Raw genomic sequence first — 24,317 nt, 5'->3', positions numbered from 1 at the left:
CTCAGCTCCCGAGACATCGCCCCAGAAATTAGAGACCCAAAAAAAAGGCGATAGAAGTGAGCATAGGAACTGCAGATAACCGCCGACCAAGCACGTGGCGATGACCTACAAGGTCATTCATTGCTTGCGTGTGTGCCGGCTGGGCAAATTATCTCAAGTGGAAGAAGATGAGCGCTGTGGGTGCGAGACAGGGACAGAGTCGAAAGCGAAACTATACTACACACGGTAGTGGATCAACCAATGGCAGCTAGGGGCCATACGTAGCCATTCTAGACAAAAGCATTTTTGAACGGGAAAGAGTTCATAAACGCAGTTCTCTTATATATTGTAATATTTAACTATAACAATCGATCTATCCGCAGATCTTCCGTCGGCAGGATTGCATTTTTTTTTCGATTAACGGTTTTGCTATAGTCAAAAGCAATCCCCGCTGCTTTTCTATGGTAGTCTTAACTGCTCCATGCGAGAGATCGAAACACTCTAAGAGAAGAATTTTTTTGCAAACCGGAAGAATGGATCATTACCTTCAATGTTTCAGTAACAGTACATTACAATTTCTCAATATTCCAAATTTTTGCCCAAGAATGTTGGACGTGTTAAGATGATTGAAGGCCTTGCTGGCCCCGGTGGTCACGTGGTATCAGTCGCCTGCCCTTTAGGCCCTCCGCTTTTCTGCTGCAAAAACTTGCAGGCACCGCGGAGATTGCTGACAGTGCAGCTGATTCATTCCGTGTGCACGTGCGCGGCGCTCCTTTCATCACAGCATGGGCCCAGGAGCCATTTATGGCGCTGTCGAAAACCCATTCTAATAGACGCATGCGGATTGGTGCCAGCGCGTTGTTGATGCGTAGCTGGACGGATGGCGCCTGGCATGACTTCGTTCGTGTGGACACCAACATCTCAGAGCCGTGCTCTGACGAAGCCGTTGTACGCGCAGTACGAGACCTCCCCAGCCTCCAAAATGTGTTCGAGGAAGTCTACCTGCCACTATAGCTGTCGAAAACGCTTCAACAACGATTATTACACCGCGTTCCTAAACCAAACTGTCTACAGCAAGGGTCTCGGCGAGGACATCACTACGCTGGAGAGCTTGAAAAGCGTCGCAATGTGATCTGGTTTGAAGAAGTAGACGCACACAAGGCACTGAGTAAAATTTTAAGTTGATGGTTTTTTTTAAGGGGGCTTAACGTCCCAAAGCGATTCAGGCTATGAAGGACGCCGTAGTGAAGGGCCCCGGAAATTTCGACCACCTGGGGTTCTTTAACGTGCACTGACATCGCACAGAGCACTGGCCTCTAGAATTTCGCCTCCATCGAAACTCAACCGCTGCGGCCGGGATCGAACCCGCGTCTTTCGAGTCAGCAGCCAAGCGCCATAACCACTGAGCCAACGTGGTGGCAAAATTGTTGGGTTAAACATGCCGAACAGACACACTGGCTTTTAAGAGATGCCACAGTGAAGGGCTCCAGATTTAGACCACTTGTAGTTCTTTAACGCGCGCTCGCATCGCACAATACACGGGTGGCTTTGTGTTTCGCACCATCGAAGCACGGCTGCCGCGGCCGGGATCGAACCCGTGACTTTGGGTTCAGCAGCCGAACGCCAAAGCCACTGAGCCACCGCTTTGGGTAAACGCACTTTTGAAATATAAGCACCGATCTCATCGGACTTCGTATTGTTGGACGTGGTACGAGAAGTCCTCTTACTGCGAACATCGCACACAACGAACGCCATCCCCATGACTTTCATGTTCGTTAAAAATGGGCTCGACTTTATTCTGGGCGCTGGCGATACAAAACCCCAGCCTGATAAAAAAACGAAATAACTGTGTTAAAAAAATACAAAATGTTTTGTAGTTCTGTTGTAAAGACAGATTTGCTGTTGTTTTCTGATGTTTTTTTTGTAGTGCAGTAGTTTTTTCTGCACTACATTTCTGTAGTCTGTAGTTCTGTAGTACTTTTCTGTAGCAACTACACGAAATTTTGTTGTTATAACGAAACATTCTTTTTGTTACTACGTGTTTTCGGTTAAAAACGTTACAGAAAATCTGTTGTGACGACAGAAACTTTTCTGTTGTGTACTGGGGTACGAGCCACACGGCATGGTTCAGATGGAAGTATACGGCAGGCTGTATATTTGTGGCGAAAGGCTCTATGTCTTTGGGCTGCGGTACCCTTTTGATTCTCTCTCCGATGCAGTATTGAAAGATGGAAATGATGAAAAGCATGCAACGCTGGTACACGTGTCACGATGTCCTCCCAATCGCAGGACATCTGGGTGTGCCCAAACGCCACGGCAAAATCCGCGACCTGTCCCGCTTCGACGCGGAGTTCTTCAGCGTGCATCCGAAGGCAGCGCACTCTGCAGATCCCCAGATGCGGATGCTCCTGGAGACCACTTACGAGGCCATTGTGGACGCAGGCTACGACCCGGCGACGCTGCGAGGCCGCAGAGTGGGTGTCTTCGTGGGCGCCTCCTTCTCCGACACAGCAAACTCGCACAGAATGGACCCCACGAGGGCGAACGGACACATCTTGCTCGGAGCCTCTCGGGCCCTTTTTCCCAATCGCATCTCGTACTCGTTCGACTTCCACGGTAGGTGGCGCCGCGATTAGGGCACACTTGGAGTTAGTGTATAGCACCCAGAGTTGCTCATAGGTCCGCCATATTCCTCACCCAAGCATCCAAGTTATGAGGGAAAGCCGCAGGTATTGCGGACTTGGTGCAGTGGTTAGAGCGAGTGGAGGTTCAATCCGCTTGACTCTGGCTGCCGAACTTACTTTATTCTAGGCAGAATACTGTTGCAATTGGATGACACAGCTTGCTGGTAATACGTCGGCTGCGCCAAGGACGGTCTCAATGAGTTACGAAAAAAATACTCGCCATGAGGTGGATGGGTGGCACCATCTTTTGTAAACGACATTAATCACAAAAGGTCTTCTTTTCAAGAATCAGCGAACACTTGTCATAAAATTGCGTGTTACTGATAAGAAAACATCGTTTTCAGTGAACATGTGCACTCGGACAAAATAAAACTCGTCAAAGCACGAGAAAAGTAGGTGCACGAATAGATCTGTGAGCAGCGGTGTAGTGCTAAACGATGCAAAGGCGTTGGTTTCTGCGCAATGCATGGATGCTTTCCAACCATGTGATCGCGTTTAGCCAATTAACACGCGAGTGGCGCAAGAAAAGCGTACGCGCAAATCTAGGCACACTGCACGGTCGCTTAGACCAGACGGATAGGCTCGTGCAGTGCTTTGCCGACTTCTGACCAATTGAATGACGAACTGGGCCTAGTGGAACAAGCCCAGATTCCTCCTCGGCGAGCAACCCTGAGTTGCAGTGCTAAATGCCTTCTGCCTCTGCGCAGAGTGCCTCTTGGCTAGTTGCTAGTGTCCAGCCACCTTCCGTTCTTGTAGCGCTGGTAGTCGCTGTCGAGAATCTTGCTCCAAGCAACCGGTTAACCCTAACTCTCTGCCATATATGATGAGCTGCCGTATTTTAACGGTTTATACTAATTTGCTGAGGAGTCCCGGTAGGCTGGTGCATTAAAGATATTCAATCGAGAGCGCGATCACTGTTATGCACGCTGCATTAAGCTTGCCGGCCCGCCGCCACAGGGCGAGCTGTTGCCACGTAGTATAGAGGCTTGTTTGCAAAATCCGGTCGGTACAGAGTGTGTTTTCCTCTGCATTCTTGAGTTTTGTCGGAGTCTACAGATTGTCCCTACCACGCGCATCACACAGTCGCATTTCACCGCTCGGTCCCTTCGTCCCTGGCGCAGGCCCGAGTGTTACGGTCGACACGGCCTGCTCTTCATCAATGACAGCCTTCAACGAAGCCCTGATGGCGCTTCGCTCGGGGCACTGCGAGGCAGCCATCGTGGGTGGCAGCAACGTCACCCTGGACCCCGTGGCGTTCATTAAGTTCGACCGGCTGGGATTGTTGTCGCCAGATGGAAAGTGTGCCGCTTTCGACATTGACGGTGAGCACGTACTTGTGTTTCTAAGCCTAAAATGGTTGGCAAAGTGTCACGACCGTTCGAAACTACACGTTTCGTTCAGCAGCGCCACGCCTTCCTTCTCTCGATTTACCCAAATACAGTATTGTGCGTTTTTATCGTGAAGACTTTCAAAAATTTTCCTGCCTCAACAGCTGGCTAATTTGCGGTGAAACTGCACACAGAGCTTGCGTATTATGGTAACTTTTGTATCGTAGCAAGTTTCACAATGGTACTTACTGAGTTGAGCCGTGCATGATGCGATAACGTAATCGTTTACGTAGAGATCAGCGAACCAAAACCCGCAAACGACGGTTTTTCGCTGAAGGGCTGCAGTAGCGCCATCTCTTTTCGGTAGTGGAAAGCGTACGACAAGGCCGCCGAGGTGAGCGTTGCAAACAATATTCTCTGAACTGTAAAGCCTCGTTAAATCAGTTGTTCTAATATTTTTTCCCGCTCAGTTAGTCGAAAATGTTGTAAGCGCTTCAGTTGAAACAGACAAAACGGCCGGAACGGCATAATCAAAGGGCCCGCGCTTCTTGCAACGCTCGCCTCGGCGGTCTTGTCGCGACACTTTCCACTGCCGAAAACAGATGTCGCCACTGCCGACATTCAGCGAAAAAACGTCGTCTGCGGGTTTTGGTTCGCCGATCTCTACGTACACGATTACGTTTTCGCATCATGCACGGCTAAGCTCAGTAAGTACCGTTGTCAAACTTGCTACGATACAAAAGTTACCATAATACGCAATTTCTGTGTGCAGTTTCATTGCTAATGAGCCAGCGGTTGAGGCGGGGAAGCTTTTGAAAGTCTTCACGATAAAAGCGCACAATACTGTATAGACCCAACTGTGGGAGCGCCGCCGTAGACGTGCTACGTGCCTACCATGCCCGCTCGTAGGAGGCATGGTAGGCATAACCCTAAGGCTTTTTTTACAACTGCCTCACTAACTGGTTGGAATCTTAGCGCTTCAAAAGTCTGCGTAGGCATACAACTTATAGTTTCTGTTTACAGGTATAACGAACATTCGTTAGTTCGAACTCGCTTAATTAGAACTGCCGGTTTATTCAAACTGACGCTCTGGTCCCGTTCCCGCTGAGTATATTGAAAAGGCTCCCGTTACTTTGAACCGTTACTTGTGGCGCCGCCACCGCCACGGCGCCGCCACGCCGAAGGCTCGGAATGCTACCGTAATGTAGCTATCGCTACATAACAATTTTTGTTTTAGCTGTATTGTGCCAGTAACAACCATCGTTCGGCTGTTGAAACTGAAATAGTACTAGAGAGAAATTGAATTCAATTATTTAGCGGTCGTCTGCAAATACCACGTGGTAATCAGTACACAGTTGTCTTACACCTGATTAAACAGAAGAAAGCGCGCATCAAAAAATTAGACGTCTATATTGCTTTCACCTATTTGCCCGAGCAGTCACTGAAAAAAAAGAAGTGCAATCTTTGTAGATGTGAGTCAGTTTATAAGCAAGAACCTAGTGATTTGGCAGAAAGTGCAAAAAAGGAAAACAAGATAAACAACTTTAGTTTTTGCTTTCTTTCCGCACGCAGGCAAGGGCTACGTTCGAAGCGAAACAGTGGGCGCCTTCTTTCTTCAGCGGGCATCCGAGGCACGACGTGTCTACGCCAAGGTGGTTAACGTCAAGGTCAACGCGGATGGATTCAAGGTCGAAGGTACAGACACCTTTGCCCTAACACCGTGGCACTTGCAGTTACACTTCGAGGAGCGTTCTACACGAAGCCTTTAGTCGTCCTCTCGGCGCACACCGTGGAAGAGTTCTTCAATCTAACCAATTACGAAACTTTGAACTGATATTCGGGGATAGCGCGTGGCCAGTTTCTGGAGGCGCCACTTATGAAGCAGGAAATCAGTTATCGGGATCCATTTCCATGGTCATTGCAGCGCTAAAGAGTTCGCTTGATTGCCACAAGGGGCGCGGTGGTCGGCTAACATATGTGTCCACGGGGAGTTACACAACTGTCAGATTGAATATCCTGTGACCTAGGAAAAAAGTGCCATAAAGGCGGCTTCGAAACATTCCTTTATGCCTTCCTTAGAGCCAGTTCCTATAGGCTTTTTATGTATCTATATAACGAGTCCATTATAATTTTTTTGTTCATGTCCAACATTCCTGGACAAAAATTTTGAATATTGGAATATTGTAACGTACTGTTATAGAAATATTGAAGGCAACGGTCCATTCTTTTGATGTGTAGCAAAATCTTCCCTTTAAAGTGTTTCAATCAATCACATTGAGCAGTTAAAACTTGTAGAAAGCCAGTGAGGAACGTTTTTGTAGATAGCAAAAATGTGAATAGCAAAAAAAATGCAAGCCTGCCGAGGGGACATCCGCGGATATATAAGTTGTTCTAGTGAAATCTTAGAATGCCTGAAAAAATTGTGTTCACAAAATTTTTCTCGTTTAAAAATGCTTTTGTCCAAAATTGCTGAGTATGATGACAATGCGCTATTTGGTTAAGCCTTTTCCTAACAGAAGCATTACGAAATTAGACAGGAACATAGGGAGGGAACAAGACTAGTGCAGTGTTTCTACTAGCCGGTATGCTCTTTGTAGCATGGAGGCAGACCCGTCATCGACGTCATCACCGCCGCATCTTCATAACGTAGTGACATGAAGGGCGTCCTGTAGGACCACTGAGTCTGTCCTGGACACTTCCTCCCCCAACAACTCGCAGGGATCACCTTCCCTTCGGGCAGGCTGCAGGCACAGCTGCTGCGCGAAGTCTACGCCGAGGCCAACTTGGATCCCACAAAAGTATCCTACGTCGAGGCCCACGGCACCGGGACCAAGGCGGGCGACCCCCAGGAGCTGGGAGCCATCAACAGCGTCTTCTGTGGGCCCGGGCGCAAGGAGCCGCTCAAGATTGGATCCGTCAAGACCAATGTTGGACATGCGGAGGCCGCATCCGGTTAGTCGATACTCTGTTGGCAAAAGTACCGAACATTCGTGTAGCCATTGCCACTTGAAACGCGCTATAGGTTTACTTCGAGGAAGCGGTGCTTAAGTTTTTTTCCTATACCGAAAATTTTATATAAAAGGGTAGAATGGAAGGGTGGGGTGGTGGATATGATGAAAAACATTTATTTTTACGAAGGGTGACTATGGGACCGGTCCTATTGGGAGGTCCCCTTAATCCAAGACTCCGATAACTTCTACTATCCTGCTGGCCCACGTGATCATACGTTGCTGATCGCTCAGCTGGCTAGAGCCGGACAGAACAGCTTCGCATGAGGAAGTAGTGCAATGGAACAAAAAGGCAGTTTCCGGGAGGGAGGGAGGGAGGGAGGGAGGGAGGGAGGGAGGAAGGAAGGAAGGAAGGGAGGAAGGAAGGAAGGAAGGAAGGAAGGAAGGAAGGAAGGAAGGAAGGAAGGAAGGAAGAAAGGAAGGGAAAGAGGGGGAGGAGAGCGGGTTGTCGAGCTTTTATATGTGGCGGGATGTAGAGTGGGTTGGGCGCTGTTACATGACGGGCAGTACGAAGGAAGATGCTGCGTTCATATGAAAGCCTGCGGCATCCTCTTTTCTGAAGACGCATCTGTTTTCGAGATAGTTCCCACCAGGAGCGAATGCACTGTCGCCGCCAGTTCACGGCCTGCTCTCGTAGAATAATGAATGCATCTGTTGACGACTTGACTGGCGCATAACAGTGGCGATTTCTTCGGCGGGTGCAAGACGATTACGAATAAGGTGCTGCATTTTGAGAAACATGCAGGGATCCGTTGGCGAAAGATGCGCTCTGTAAAGATGGTGAGATAGGTGAGGAAAGTGGTTTGTGAGGTAAAATAGGTAGAGGTATTCTACGTCGATACCTTCAGGTATCCCAGGAAGGTAGGATGCCTCAGATCCTAGGCGACTGAAAGGCATCTCACGTTGATATCAATGAAGTGTCCTAAATCATCCACGTAGATAAGGTAAAACGTCCGATCTCATTCTTCAGACACATGAAGGGACCAATGCAGCTGTGGCGGGTCGTGCATTGCCGCTGTTGGAAACTATATACAATAGTGGTGGGCTGCAGGAAAACAAGGTATTCCAGACTTTTATTTGAAAATAATATATTTTAATTCTGCCTACAAAATTGAAGTTTACAGCCGGGAAGGAAAAACTTATAATACTCGCCGTAATTTTATTCTTGATCATTTTATAACAGCTCGATTCGATGCACTCTCCCACCCAGAGGTTTCCACAGAACGTAAGAATGCAATAAAACGAAAAAAAAAAATAAATATCAGTGTAAAATCATCAATATATAAAACAAGGGTTTATGAACATGTGCATGCGCGAAAGGTGGTTGTGGCTTCACCTTACGTACGGGTGGGTCTGATTCCTATCTACAGCCGTCGAAAACTTACCGCGGTTTAGGTTTAGGAGTATATTTGTATAGAATTGGCTGTCGTCAACAACAATGCACGCTGTCGTTTGAAGGTAGTGTAACGAATGCATTACCGTGTCAAACATTGGGGGGGGGGGGGGAGGCTTGTACTGCATAAAGGGACTGCGGTTGGTGAAGCGCCAATGGTCAATTTCTATAAGCCCTCCGCTTCCCCTACCATGATCCCGTCAGCGCTATCGAATCTCAGTGGTTGAACCACAGTGATCTAACGGGGACTCAGCTGCTCTCCCTGTCATTCCATGACAGGCATAGCCGCCGTGGCAAAAGTGATCCTGGCCATGGAGACTGGAAGAATCGCGCCGAACTTGCACCTGAATGAACTCAACCCGAACATACCATCACTGCATGACGGCAGCTTGGAAATCGTGACCAAGGTGACACCCTTCGCCGGAGGACTGATAGGCATAAACTCGTTTGGCTTCGGCGGTGCCAACGTTCACGCCATTCTCGAGGCCAATCCTGGCCCCAGTGTTGACAGCCTGCCGCTCGAGAAGCCTGAACTGCCGAGGCTTGTCCTTATGGCCGGAAGGACGAAGGACTCACTGACGGTGAGTGGGCTCATTCAGATGCATGGAAAAGGGAATATGAGGGGCTGCTGAGATGGCTGAACGATAGCTTTGCAGCAGAATCCATGCCCATGCCAGCTGACCACAATCATACAATCACATTGGGCAGCTCGCGGACAAAACAACGTTCCATGCCTAATGTCAAGAACATAGTCACATAATACAGGAGTGAAGATGTCATTAGACAGTTCTGGTTTAGCTGGAGCAAAAGCATTGGGGCCGTATTAATACTGTAGACGTAAACAGAAACTCGTAGCAACCTCGAGTCGTAAGTACAGTAATGTGATTGTGATCGTAACGCTTCAAGTCCTGCGTGGCCATCCGCATTACAAAATAACGGGTGTTGCGGTTTGCGTGCGAGGGCTTTTTTTTATCGGGCTGTACTTTCCCGGCTGTTGCTGAACCTGCATAAATGAAGCGATGCGGGAAAGAGGTGCCGATGGTCCATTAGGGTAGCAGTGTGGATTCTTGGAGAAAGGAAACATTGCAGGGGACGGCAAAGAGTTAGGTGGGAAGGTGAGATTAGGAAATCTGCGGGAATAAGTTGGGCGGAGCTGACACATGGACAAATTGGGGGTCAATGGGAGATGTTTTTATCACGCTGTGGAAATGATAACTTTGACAAAGATTTTTGGGATGGTGGTGAAAGTGTCGAGCGTTCAATAACACGCAGACTGTCATTCCTTGCGCGTGCTCCTACTGTGGCTCATAGGATAATTGTTCACTGAGTTAAGACAGACTGGTGAGCTCATGACTCGCCACACCTCATCCACCATTTTGTTCCGCAGAAAACTCTAAATAGACTGGAGGCTGAAGGACCGTACCCAGACCCCACGTACGCTCTCCTGAACCGAGTGGGACAGCGCAGCACGAAGCAGTTCCCTTACCGCGGCTACGTCTTGATACCCGTGGACGAGGGCTCAGGCAAGGAGGTCCTCAAGGTGGTCGAGCAGGCGCCTACGGAAAAGCGGCCCCTGTGGTTCGCCTTCACAGGCATGGGCTGCCAGTGGACGGGAATGGCCAGGCAGATGATGCAGTTCGACGTGTTTGCCCGATCCATCCGCAAAAGCCACGAGGTGCTGGAGCGGTACGGCGTTGACCTGATCGACCTGGTGACCAACGAGAAGGCCCGCAAGAGGACGGTAGTTTCGCCCCTCGTGTCGATCACTGCAGTTCAAGTACGTTTGTCGATTTGGCGTATAGCGCGTTTGCATGCGCAGTCGCAGTGCATAGCTTAGTGCACAAGCTCTAGATTACACGAAAGTCGCTTGTGATTTTCTTGCAGTTTTCCTTTTGAAAATGCTCTAAGGCGCAATTGGGAGCAGTTGGAGTAGCAAAAGAGTACAAGTCGTCAAAAAAGTGAAGAAGAAAAAAGGAAGACGGGACAAAGACAGCCAAGACAAAGGCAAAGACTTCAAAGACGATGCAAACACAACTGCTGTATGTGGATGATCCAATACTATAGAAAGCAGCTTGCTAAAATGAAGGCAACAGCAGCTCTTGTGTTATAGTGTAGGTACCTTCAGGACGCATAGTTGTGGACACGATGTTGGATGTATTGCAAAGAGTTGTAAGAAATGTTGGTTCGTCAACCTGCGCGGCCTTAAATGGGAGACTGGCACTCCGAAAACGGATTTCGAGTCGCGTAAAGCCACTGTAAGTGCCACTGTTTTTGCCTTACATTTGTGAATCTGTTCTTTCTTAGCTTGCAGAGAAAATTAAACCTCCAGGCTGAGACATGTTGAATACGTCGTACTGTAAGAAGGGGGGGAGGAGGGGCTCGTTTTGCTAAGGCCCCTCATTAAGCCTCGACGCCAACGACTGGATGCGCCGCAAAGCTTCACTCCAGTGAACCGGTTATAACACGCTCTAATCCTAAAGTCGGCTCTCTTGTTCTTGTCCCTGAGTTCGGCTATCCCTGCCATTTCACCGAAAAGGAATGAGAGTCCGACGGTTTTTATCCCACATCATTTCTTTCACAGGTGGCGCTGGTAGACATGCTCCGCGCAATGGGCATCCAGCCGGATGGCATTGTGGGCCACTCGATAGGCGAGACTGGTAGCGCGTACGCCGACGGAGCCTTCACCGGCGAACAGGCCGTGCTGTGCTCCTACTGGCAGGGTCGGTGCACTGAGCTGGAAGACCCGCCCAAAGGAGCCATGGCTGCCGTCGGCAAGTGCTGCGCCTCTACAGGCACTTGATGTCCGCCGTGCAAAGCGTGATTCTCTAATTTTTTTGTTGTTGTTGACATGTAGGCCAGCCCCAACTGCTCTGTTTTTGTCGTCGTGTTGTGCCATGTAGTGCCCAAGTATTTACGGGTAATTCCTGCCGTGAACACGTATACACCCTAGCTATATACCCGACCGCGGCGGCTGCGTTTTTATGGAGGAAAAACGCTAAGGCGCCCGTGTGCTGTGCGATGTCAGTGCACGTTAAAGATCCCCAGGTGGTCGAAATTATTCCGGATCCCTCCACTACGGCACCTTCTTCTTCCTTTTCTCTTTCGCTCCCCCCTTTATCCCTTCCCTTACGGCGCGGTTCAGGTGTCCAACGATATATGAGACAGATACTGCGCCATTTCCTCCCCCCCCCCAAAAAAAAAGCAATTATTATTATTACTAGCTATATATACACAGCGTTGTTGCAGTCTACAACCGTGCTGCCCGCAGCTGTGCTGAGGTAGCGATGGCGGACACGTAAACGTGTGAGTGCATGAAAGTATACCAGGCGTTTCGGGGATGCCCGCCGCTAATTTCTAAAACAGGCTTTTGGAGTTGTACAGATGTCTTTAGTGGCATAGTAATACGAGTGTTGGTGGACATCGGAAAACATGCGAATCATGTTGACCAGTAAGGTGGTTTACAAACTTCTTGAAGTTAACTTTTAAACTATTAGAGCTAAGCGCTGGGTTGCAATTGGAACTCTGTAGCGGGCTGTTAGAAATAGGCACATCAGTTTTCACAATTTCAAAAGCGCGTTTACCCTGGCGCTGTGGCTGAACAAGTTATAGTTATATCTCTCCAAAAGACGTGCGCGTTCGAAAAGCGCTGCTCTTTGGAGAGCGCAAAACAACGTCCCTGCGCACATCACTCCGTGACTCATGTGCCACGTGACCTCCCCTGTACCGCCTCAGCGTGGTACTTCAGTCATATTTCAACCAGGCGCCTTACTGCAATGGCTGTAAACTTATCTCTCAGAAATTATTTAAACATCTCAATACTCAACACGACTCGCAGGTTTTCTTATGCCGCCAGCAATCGTATAACTGTATCCGTGAAGCCATCTTTAGAGCTCAGGAAGCCTGCTCTTAAAAATTAGTGCTGGGCTTCTCTGAAACACCTGATATGCCTCCTGCCGGTAGAGTACACATGCGTTCGTATAAGAGAAGCAATGTAAGGAAGTAGTTCAATTGATTTATTTACACGACGCACAACTTGCGCATTCATTTAATCCGATTAAGTGACAGAAGCATTCAAACGAGACACACCGATAAAGATGAACGATGAACAATGAAATCTTTGAATCTCGCGGCAGGAAGAATGAAATAAGGTTAATTTGAAAACAGCAGGTCAAAGTGTATATCATACGGATATTCAAGTCAAGAATGAAATGAATATTTAAGGTAGTTAACTAATTATAGCCGAACTAAAATGAGTCTTTGTAATTACAAGTGAAATTCATTATAAAAACGAAACGGTTTATAACGAAGTAATGGATATAGCGAAGGAATGACGATTACGTTTGGAAGCTCGGTAAACACGGGCTATAACGAAGCTACGGCTATAAAAAAGTAATCGCCGGGCGGCTCCTTCAACTCCGTTATAACGAGTTTCGAGTGCATATCTTTGGTGGAATATTATGGGAGGATCGTGTCTCTATGGGCAATGGCTGTAATCATCATTGGTTTTTTTTTTGGGGGGAAAGGAAATGGCGCAGTATCTGTCTCATATATCTTTGGACACCTGAACCGCGCCGTAAGGGAAGGGATAAAGGAGGGAGTGAAAGGAGAAAGGAAGAATAGGTGCCGTAGTGGAGGGCTCCGGAATAATTTCGACCACCTGGGGATCTTTACCGTGCACTGACATCGCACAGCACACGGGCGCCTTAGCGTTTTTCCTCCATAAAAACGCAGCCGCCGCGGTCGGTTTCGAACCCGGGAACTCCGGATCAGTAGTCGAGCGCCCTAACCACTGAGCCACCGCGGCGGGTAACTCCGTTTAAAAAAAAAAGCGTCAGCTCATAAATTAAATGACGTCCGTCTGTATTTTAGACTTGTCTGAAAAAGCAGTTTTAAAACAAGGAACCTTTCATTTTATACCTCCTTACAGCTCTCGGAGTCCTCAGCCATTATATCAGCTACCGCCAGCTTCCAACAGCGCAGGTGCCCCTGGCACAATGGGGGTATCTGCGCATGCGCTGTTGGCGGCCGGCAGTGCCAGAATGCGGTAACAGTAGCAGTATTCCCTGTATTAGAACTCTTAATTGAAAGTAGACACAGAAAAGTGAGTGGTGTTAAACAAGAATCGTCATCATGTGCATAATGAACGACGTCGTTGCAAGCTTCCAATCACTCAACCTGGACCAAAACATTTTGAAAGCCTGAGAGTTCTACACAGGGATCTCCTCAGGATATTTTGTCAGCTGTTCCGCTGGCTAATATATCTTCGTGCATCAAGCTGAAGACTGCATGAATAATTTACCGAGAGTCAATAGGATGGTATGAGCAGAAAGTATGTGGACGTGTTCGTCACTGACCTGGGACATCGCTTTCAGGTCTCACATGGGAAGAGACAGCAAAACGATGTCCTCTAGATGTCTACCCAGCGTGCCACAACGCGGAAGACTCTGTGACCGTGTCAGGGCCAGCCGAATCCGTCGCCAAGATGATGGCCGAACTCAAGGCGGAGAATGTCTTTGCTCGTGAGGTGGACAGCCTCGACGTGGCGTTCCATTCGAAGCACGTCCACAGCATCGGGCCCGCGCTCCGAAAGGCCATCGAGAAGGTAGCTTATAATAAAAAAGATGAAGTTGTGAATTTACTTGCCCGGAATGGGCAGTTGAGCCTATTTTTGTAACATTTCTTTTCCTTAAAAGACTATTTATGTACTCGTACTAATCACTTCAGATTTCAGTGCCTTCTAGAAAGTGTATGCTATCCTAAATATAGCACTGCAGTTTTTCCTGGCAATGCAAATTATAACCGTTACGAAGCTGCAGATCCAGGGGCAGTTGACAAGGGCTATGATGGATACATATGCGCTGTGAGAGATAAGTAGGGCTTGTATATTCTGTGCTCGGATATCCTTAACAGTACGTCAGTGCGCGAAGCTCTCCTTATGTTGTCGTCAACTCTGTGAATCAAGATTATTCCACTGCAGTACTACCCATAAGACCTCTTAAGATTTCAAGGCCGTGAGCCACGCTGTATTTGCCTGTCTTATTTCTGTAAATATCGTTAATCATTTGCATGCCATTACAGAGCAGGGAATTGACATTACACTGATACTACGTCAGAGCCAATTCCAACCTGTGCTGAAAACTATTAGCTGATTGGCAATCTGTGAACACCTGGGCACCGATACTGTTCAATTTAGCAATAGTTCCAAGAAGACATAAAACTTGGAATATATCAACGCTATATCAAGGTGAAATTGCGTAAGGATTATTTGTACAGGCTGACACTCGTCCAGGAGGACATAGATAAAATTTGGGGTACAATCTTACAATTTGATAATAAAGTCCATAAAGAAATCTTAAGTATGCTACTGTTCACATTTGCTTCTCCTGTGCAGCCCTCGATTAGGGTTTTTCTTATCTTCGTTGACATCGCCTTCCGATAGGCTACCGTATCCGATAGGCTACCTTATTTTTGTTCCTCATTGTTCGTTGTGTGTGCTGGGAGCAAAGCGTTCGGATTTCTATTTCTGGTTTTTCTTGTAAGGTTTTGCTTTTATGACAGGCTACTTTTAGAATTTTCTGTAATTTGCAGTGGCCAAAATAATACACTAACATAACTTGACTCCCATAAGTTCAGGTTCTTGCGAAAATGCAATATACCAAAACAATGTCATTATATTATAATATCGGTATTATTAGATTTGAAAAAAAATGAAAGAGAGGTACAAAGAGAGATAGGAAATAACAAAAATGCCTCACGTGAACTCATAAACTATAAAGGAAGCAGCTCCAAATCAAAGTAAAACAAATTGGCATTAGGCAGCCTGGGTAAATTGTTCGTTACTTCTGAAAGTTAGACTCAGCTAAATTGAGTGATTGGCTAGTGCAATTAATCTGTGGAACCGCTGATTTTCTCCTTCCTTCCTGCCTTTTTTTTGCGGAGTGAGCTGTGAAAGGCTTATTGCGCGTACATCGTGTCGCTCGCATGAATGGCTTATGTGAGCATCATCCGTGACCTCATCACTGGTCACGTCACAGGTTGGCTACAGGAGTCGTGTACTCCATTGGTCACATGAATGGGCATCGTGACTCATTGCGCACTTGACCCATTTATTGCCAGTTGGTCATTTCCCAAGTTCAACTTCTTACACGTCACCATGACCCCCTTACGCAACATGACCTCCTCGACAGCTGAATCTGAACTTGCGTCACATTACGTAAACCTCCTCTAAACTTATTCAACCTTTGACCAGGTTGTTCCGGAGCCCAAGCCACGCAGCAAGCGCTGGGTCAGCTCGTCTTTGCCGGAGAGCCGGTGGAAGGAGCCCGTCGCCCAGCTCTGCTCAGCGGAGTACCACGTCAACAACTTTCTGTCACCCGTGCTCTTCCATGGTGCCCTTCAACATGTTCCCCAAAACGCCATCGTGGTCGAGATTGGTCCGCACTGTCTTCTGCAGGTGAGCTTATTATTCCTACGGCACTCTACCTTCTTCAATAAGTTGTCTTCACTGCAAGCTCTCGCGGGAGAAACTTCCATTCCCATTTAAGTGTATGTTTGTTTGGCCAAAGTTGCTAGCTAAAACCACTAAGACTGTGACATATAGTTTTGCCCTTGTTGCGCAAGCTTTCGCACAGACTTAATTTAAGTAGCTACCATTCATAGCCATTACCACAGTTATCAGAAATGAAAGCACCGTTGCCCTAACTAGGAGTGATCACGTTGTTGCTTTAATTGCCACGCAAATTTTCAGGGAATTCAGTACCACCCGTTGTTATGGCAGTTGCGATTACGACAGCTTTGCAAGGGCACCGCCTCGACGGTTGTGCCCTCTGCTTTGACTCATTTGCGTTCCGCACATCTTCATCTTCTGCAACAGGCGATACTGAAGCGCGCCCTCGGCCCTGGTGTCAGCTGCCTTGGCCTCATGAAGCGAAACGCGGACAACCTGGAATTCTTCCTTGGCTCCCTGGGCAACCTCCACACCCTCGGCATCAAGCTGGATCTGTCGCCGCTCTACCCGCCAATTCCCTGGCCAGTTCCCCGCGGCACACCCAACATTGGGCACCTGGTCAGCTGGGATCACTCGGAGACGTGGCACGTCGCCGGATGGAAGGACTTCTCCATTGTGATCCAGGCAGGACACGACACATATTAGTCTCGAATGTACACGCTGATAGCTGCTTCAACAAAATGGGGAGCTTTGGCGCCAGGTGCACGCGATGTGTCTTTGCCCTTTTAGGGAACTTGAGTATGACCCCTAACAAACAGCGATGGCTAATCGCCAGTAGTGACGCTTTTTAAGCGGTTTTGCCACCAGGAACATGTGGTATTAAGATCTATCACCTATAGGAATTATGTTAAACTTCTTTGTGCAAACACTGCCACTTTCATTATCCTGAAGGAGCAACTTTTGAATTGTTTCCTCCGAGGACATATGTACATTTCATCTGTCCATATCACAGAAAAACAACTTCACTGGATGCCTCCGGTAGCGCGGATGTATGGTCCGGGCGTAACGGTAATACGACCATACCTTTGCGCATACCTCAAGCGAAAACGTACAAACATTTCGTATGCTCATCTTGTATCCCTGCGACGTGCATTGCAGAAAACGTTTGTTGTGGACATGGAGAACAATGGGGAGGACAAGTACTTGGCCGGTCACATGGTTGACGGACGCCTAGTGTTTCCCGCGACTGGCTACATGGTGTTGGCCTGGAAGTGTCTGGCCAGCCGTTTCGGAAAACCACTCAGCCAGATCCCCGTGGTGTTCGAGGACGTCAGCATCTGGCGGGCCACCATCCTACCGAAAACTGGCAAGTCACAACAATGGCAACACTTCCGGCTTCTATCCGGCCTACACTGGAAAAAGAGAGAAACAGCGGAGCAGGAAAGGCGAGGGCGTTAATCAGGACGGTGTTTCAGTTGCTTATCATCAGACGTAGGAAGGAAAAGGTGATATAAGAAAAAAGAGGGATCGCGTAAGAAGCGAGGTAGTCAGGTGAGAACTTGCTGCAAAGTCGCAATCTGTCACCCTCTCATGATATTGTCTGGAATCGAAACACTAATTTTCAAGCCGCCGCCAGTCAATGCGCCCATGGTGTCTAATAAGGCGTACAGTCGCGAGTAAAAAAGATTAGCACTAGTGACGTGCCACAGGAGCGTCAGATAGCAACGTGACGATGACGAAAGTGCCAGGTGTGTTCGCAAAGCACGGCGCTGTGCCAGACGCACGATGCCATTTTCACCGCTCCTGTGACGTCATTGTGCTAATCTTTTTTACTCCCTACTGTAGAGACCGATACTTACATCTTTCCGCATAGTCAGCGGCGGATTCGAGTTGATCGCTGTGCAATTATCTGTACATAATAATGTCGCCGTTATATTTTCATTGCTTGATTTAAGGCTGAAACCTTGTTACCATTTTGTCTACCATGGCTGCTCAGTGAAACCGAAGTAGGCCAACGACCCGGTGGGCGCTCAAACTCCCTTGGACGTCCTGAGGACGTTTAGGACGCCCATGGTACATTCAAGAGAGTTTCAGTGCTCATTGGGGACCGGCACTGCATGGTGTGTAGTTGAAAGTGCGACAGTATACAGGGCGGAGTCCAGTTCAGACGAGTGCGTTAAGTCACAACATTTTCAGGATAGGCTTGCGCTCATCGTTAAAGGCATCTTGGTGTGTCTAATAGCCGTATTTTTCAAGTCAAAGGACGTAGGAACATGCTAGCATAGTGTGGTAGATAAAAAGTATAATTTGGAGACAAATGGTGATATTTTGAAGCAGTTCCATGTGAAACAGCTTAGCAGAGTTCGAGGAGCTAATCGCCTGCTTCTGTTTGCGCAGGCTCCGTTCTTTTCGAAGTGAACATGATGCCCGTATCAGGCGAGTTCGAGGTTTGCGAGGGCAGAGCGGTGGTGGCAAGAGGTCGGATCCGCGTGGCCGAGAAAGGGGAGAAACTGCTCGACAAGGACCCACCAGGAGCGCCTGAGGAGGCAGTAGCCTACGACCTCAACAGCGAGGGCATCTACAAGGAGCTCAAGCTTCGCGGTTATGAACACTGTGGCGCCTTCCGAGGCATCATCAAGGCCGACCTGCAAAGTAAGCTTCACAGGCTTTCCCTTTCTAATGCATGCGGTTGCCTCGTTTTTACGTTGTTTATGACGAAGTCTGCGCCTCTGATTTGATCTTCTGTTGTGGTCAAATTTGTGTCGGACAGCGTACTGATCCTGCAAGCCCGTCGCCTAAACTGGGGAGGGTGCATGAATGCTGTCCTCGAGGGAGCATTTATTATTTTAGTTTTATCTTTGAGACGACGATCTTGTCCCATCTCTTTCTTAGCATCATTAAAGTTGGTACTGTTGGGCTGTGTTTTGCTACCACTTGTTGCAATGCCTATTTGTGTACCAGCTTTTTAGGCTCTTCATGTTTTCACGCTTCCTCTTCTGTTCTTACATGTTCCCTTCGAGCGTGTGTGCTCAAAGAACGGGAATGCGGTACAGGTATTGTTGTCGCTAATTTGCAGTGGGAGAATACCAGTCGTGTGAGCTTCTCTTTTTTGAGTGCAGGTAGCCTCAAGCGATAAAAAGTCACTAAGCTATGTGCGCAGGTTTCCATTTTCTGAGCTACATGAATGTACTCGTTGTCTGCAGTTGGCTATCTCTGCTTTAAGAATGAATAATACAGGCATTCAGTAACCCTGTCACAGGAATTTGGGCTCCAGAACCAATTACAAGTAAGCGAGTCCTGGGAACACAAATATGGCCCATCCGTCACTTTGTTGTTCTGTGCTTCGCACTCTCTTTTTAGGCGCTATATAGTCTTCGACTACGCAATAATGTGCTTGCTATATTACTTAGGAAAAAAATGGCTGAAACATCAGTACCGTTGAATCTGTACCGTAGAATCTGGAACCGTAGAATCTGGAACCGTAGAAACGGTAGAATCTGTACCGTAGAATCTGGAAAGATCTTTGATCGCGAGCATGTTAAAAAAGGTTTTCCTGTTCGCGTTGTCTCATTCGTGACGACGTTAAAAGCAGTGCATCATTCATCCTCGCGATTCTTTCTTAGAACCATACGCAAAGCTCAAGTGGGATGACAACTGGGTGACATTCCTGGCTTCCATGCTGCAACTCTTCACCCTCGGCCACCCGCTAAGGTCATTTCTGCAGCCCGTTAGAATTCAGTCCTGCCGCATTGACCCCGAAGCCCACGTACAAGCGTTAGGCAAGGTCAAAGAAGAAGGTGAGTGTCCGATAACGTCTGAATATAGCCTGTACGCAACTATTACGGGCTCCTGAGTATTAAGCTGCATGTTCCTAATTAGGAGTGCAAGTTTCTGAAGATAGGGTTGGGAAACGGAGTCATAAAATATGAAGTCATCTTAGCAAAACTGGCCGGCACGTTGAGACGCCTTTGAATGTTACAAAGAAGTAGACCTTCAGTCCGAAGGCGGTTCTTGGTCGCGTCGCTTACAGTCAGCAGCAGTTGCTGGAGGGATGCGGGCGTGGGGGAAAAATAGTTTAGACTCGGTAATGCAAACAAGTCACCTGGAATCAGGGAACGTGCATACTCTATGCGCTGGGAGCAATCCTATGTTGGCTAGTTCATGAGGCAGCGCTACATTAATTTTTTTACCTAGCAGATGCCTACATAAACATTTTGGTGCTGACTGTAAGCAGGCTGTGGCAGAAATTCAGTAACCATCAGTAGCGAGAGCAGCAATAACTTGAAAGCGAATGGCCCATTTAAAGGCTTGGAAGTATATTGAAAATGAATTTAATGAAACAGAAATAAGCTATCATGAAAACAATCAACCTGTCGGACTGCTTTTTTCATCTTCACCGTGGTCGCCCAGTAACTGTGTCGACATGAAAGACAATGCCCGGTTTCCCACTACCACAACTAAAGCTTTTCCTAGACACGACTCGCATAGTCTGTGCTATTATTGCTGCATCATGTTCGCCCACAGCGACAGCTTTCTAAGTGACTTGCTCAAGGCCGATAGCTTCCTAGCGAACACCCGACTATGGCGTCATGACCACGCCGCAGCCACAGCTTACGCAGATGGCCCGGGCAGCGATACACTTTAAAGAGCAGGTTATTAAGGGAGTTTTCACAATAATTTACCTGGATTAAACGCGTCGCTGTCGTTGTGTGTCGTAACCGAAAACTGTTCACTTTTCGCCATTGCATAGGCGGGGGCGCTGTCGTCGGCAATGGAACAAAGCTACCGCTCTTTATTCTTTGTCTCGAGGTCCGTTGAGAATACCTATAGTTGTTTTTCTTACTTAAGTTTGTGCTGCACTTATTTTTCTTGCATCGGAATCCGTGTCTACTGGCCTCTGTAGTAACACAATTTCCCGACTGTTTGAATAAATAAAACGCTTGATCTTCCCGCTGGTTTCTACATAAACTGTTTCGCGTGTCCATTTCGCGCGATAACGCAGGCTTGGACGCCGTGTACAGCTGGCACCTCAACACTTGCCGCGCTGGTGGAGTGGAGCTTAAAGGGCTCAGTGTAAGCACTGCTCAGCGGCGTCCCGTACAACGCACTCCGGTTGTGGAGGAGTACCGCTTCGTGCCGTACGAGGATGACCAAGAAGCTATACGTGAACGGGAATGCAACGTGCGGGAGTATGCTGACGTGTGCTGTGGTGTCGCTCGGCGCATCCTCGAGTCGTACGGTGAAGAGAGGGGCGGCTTTTACGGTGTCATCAACGGGTACCGTGAGATACCAGAGCAAGTACTCAACAGGTACCTTGAGAACCGCGCTGAGAACGACGGTCTTCTGCAAGCGCTCGTTGCCATTCTGAACAATGCCAGCAGCTCTACTTCTCTGGCGTCCACTGCCCATTCAGTTGCGCTTGCCTGCAAGGAACAGCTGGAGGAGGACATCCTGAACACAGCTCTCTTCGAAGAAAACCCTTTGAGGCATCTCATCGACATCGTGGTCGAAAACACAGGCCCAGACAATATCCGAGTCCTAGAGCTCGCTGCCGGGGGAAATGCCTTACTTATGGCACGTTGGGTGCATCGCTACCTGACCCTGCATGGTGTCGAGCTGAAGACAGAATACACTGTGGCACACCCTTCTCCAAACAGTCTCGCACGGGAGCAAGTTCCGGAAGGCGTGGAGACCATCAGGTGGCAACCTTCCTCGATCTCTGACACAAAAATGGCCAGCACTGACCTTGTGGTTGTGGCTCGCGGTGTAACCACGGCTGCCATCGATGGTCCCAACACTTTGGCTCAAGAGCTGTCCTCACTGTGCAAGGAACGCGGATTCCTTCTGTTGTCCCTCCGTACGTCACTGACCGGGGCGGAGGAGTTCCTGTCGACGGTGAGCGGCGTTTCTCTTCGCGTACATGCTGTGGAAGCGACGGCGGCGGCCCTTAAGGCTCACGGGTTTCGACTGGTGGGACGCAAGTCTAACAACCTTTCGTCGCTCCTACTGTTCCGCAAAACTACCACTCCTGTCCACATGACGAGGCAAGAGTTGATCAGAGTGAAGAACGAAGGCTTCCACTGGGTTGAGACGCTCAAGAAGAAAGTCGTCGAGTACGACGGCAAACCTACTGGACATAACATATGGCTGTTCTCTGGAGACGTCGGCAGTAGCGGCATAGTGGGCCTCACCAACTGTCTCCGGAAAGAGACTGGCGGAAGCCACATAAGGTAAGCAAAGAAAAGTATGCCTCGCTTAGGCTTTTTCCCGAAGTATGGAGATCATGCTCCCTTCACCAAGGCGTGGTTAGAAATGGAACTTGTGCTTATAGCTACAGCTTTAGCATAGAAGACTTGTAGAAGGAAGGACAATTCAGCGAGTAGGAGTCCCTGGCTGCGTGTACGACAGACTTTGCATATACGCGATTCGATGGAACCTCCGCACAGCCTTCTTGCTCTTTCTCCCAGTTCAGCGGTACCCTTTACTTTGCAGGTGTGTATTCGATGCGAGTGGCCAAGCATCGGGTCGCATCGCCGACTTCAGTCCTAGCAACCCCGCGTTTCGAGGCTTGTTGGAGCGCGACCTGGTCATGAACGTGTACAGAGACGGACGATGGGGCTCCTACAGACATCAGAGCGTACAGTGGCGTGAGTAAACCAGTTTTGTTTATTTGTTGTATCTATTTGCTAATTTGGATCATCTCCTGTGTCAGACGCATATGCCAGCCTTGTCTGCCTTAATGGAACAAGGCGGCAGTAATTGGAGGAAACCATGCATGTAACTAGCAAGTACAAGTTTAGAATTTCAGACGAGTACAGCCTTAGCCAAAAATGATCAAGCAACGGGGTTTCATTGTCATTCGTGTAGCAGACCCGTTAAGGCTTCCTTAAAGACCATGGTCCTTTAGAGATGAAGACAAAGGCTCTCCTCACTTTACACAGGAACAGAACTCGTTGCTTTGTTACCTTTGGCAAAGACAGTGCATCCAAATTTTCGGAACAGAATCAATAAGCTCGTATTTAGGTGCATTTAGTCAGAGTTGCGCAATAGAGACCGATCGGGTCTGAACGGGGCCTGCCACTTGCAGCGCCACTCACCCTTTGTTTTCAGGGCTGTCTAGTTGAAGGTGCGGTCATATTTATTGTATTCAGGCCTTTAAATTCGGGTTGATGAGTTAAGTTGGAATCGTGTTTTCATTCCTAGCTGTCTGCAGTTGCACCGTTGGGCTCACTGTTTGTGCGGGCATGTAGTAAAATTTGTCATGAGTGTCTCGGCAGATGGTTTGAACCACGCTGCAACACTGCCTGGCAATTGTAGGCAGACACTGCTAGCTTTCGCCCAGAGTAGGTTGACGTTGACAATGTTTGTACTTCTTCGTTAGAAATCCTGCCTTCCCAAGCTTATGCAGAAGATCACGAAGTCTTGGCAAATGTCTAGGAGCGGCTGCCAGGGTTTTATAACAACATACGTGGTAGCGATGGACATAGTATGGAGCGATGTGCCTCATGTTTCTCTTGACTCTATTCTATGGCCAACCTGCCGGAGTTGCTTAGTGGCTACGGCATTCGGCTGCTGGGTCCATGTGAAGACGATGTCAGTGCGCGTTAAAGAACCTCAGGAGGTCGAATTTATCCGAAGCCCTCCACTGCGGTGTCAGAGCTGCGCATCTATACGACGTTGCACAGAACATATCATACCATCAATCTATGCCGAAGATTCGGTTGTTGCATGTTTATATTTGGTTTATTGGCGCTAAACAATTTTGAGGAAACAGCGTTCAACCATGGCGTTTTCTGACAAGAACATGCTAATTCTTTTAGAAACCTCGTTGCCCTCTAAGCAACTTGGGGTTAAAGGGTATTGTTTCATGATAGAAGCGAGTCAGTGTCAGATTTTGTAGAGATACTCAGCTGCTGTGGCCCAATGTATTCCCGACTAGATTTCTTCCTCGGACCAAACGTCTGTGATACATGCTTGCTGTACACGCACACACGCACGGCAGACGGAGCACTGAAGACCACCACGGAGTTCGCAGCTCTCAGCGTGCAGATGCCAGGCAACTTGTCGAGCCTGCAGTGGTTCGAGTCGCCGCTGCGCTACACATCTCCTTGCTGCAGAACGGCCTCGGACCAAATCCTCTGCGACGTCTACTTCGCTCCGCTGAACTTCTGCGACGTCGTGGTGGCGTCGGGAAAACTTCAGCCAAACACTGAGCACGGTAAGTGTACACGCTTAACAAGTGACACTCATGGTCACTTCTCCAGAAGCCCGGTCACCTTAAACACTTTCACTCCACACTTTCAAAGCGGACATCAACAGTGTTTTGGAAATGAGTGCTCGAAACGTGAACGAGGGTTCGCGGGGAGCATGTAAAACATGTCATGTTGTGCATGACCAGTGCTTTCTCTCGTTTCTCCGTGCTTCTGGGTATTTTCATCGCCGAGCAATAACGTTCATGTCAGGATGCTACTTAAGTGG

The 24,317-nt window shown here is 48.3% G+C and overlaps 1 pseudogene across 1 annotated transcript in view; it reads left to right on the top strand.

Moving 5' to 3' along the window:
* LOC144102283 (fatty acid synthase-like) overlaps positions 1-24,317 on the top strand; it is a 53,574-nt pseudogene that overhangs the window by 12,935 nt on the left and 16,322 nt on the right. Inside the window, exons 3-18 of the transcript XR_013308193.1 lie at positions 2,269-2,595; positions 3,785-3,985; positions 5,564-5,686; positions 6,710-6,943; positions 8,672-8,973; positions 9,780-10,169; positions 10,974-11,163; positions 13,765-13,994; positions 15,642-15,845; positions 16,266-16,523; positions 16,998-17,205; positions 18,237-18,491; positions 19,463-19,636; positions 20,842-22,069; positions 22,332-22,486; positions 23,842-24,057. The product of XR_013308193.1 is annotated as a fatty acid synthase-like (transcript). The remainder of the gene's footprint in view (positions 1-2,268; positions 2,596-3,784; positions 3,986-5,563; positions 5,687-6,709; positions 6,944-8,671; positions 8,974-9,779; positions 10,170-10,973; positions 11,164-13,764; positions 13,995-15,641; positions 15,846-16,265; positions 16,524-16,997; positions 17,206-18,236; positions 18,492-19,462; positions 19,637-20,841; positions 22,070-22,331; positions 22,487-23,841; positions 24,058-24,317) is intronic.

Source organism: Amblyomma americanum, chromosome 8 (assembly GCF_052857255.1).
Source record: "Amblyomma americanum isolate KBUSLIRL-KWMA chromosome 8, ASM5285725v1, whole genome shotgun sequence".
Classification (NCBI taxonomy): domain Eukaryota; kingdom Metazoa; phylum Arthropoda; class Arachnida; order Ixodida; family Ixodidae; genus Amblyomma; species Amblyomma americanum.
Note: the sequence above shows the minus strand (reverse complement) of the source record. Positions and strands in the feature narration are given on the sequence as shown.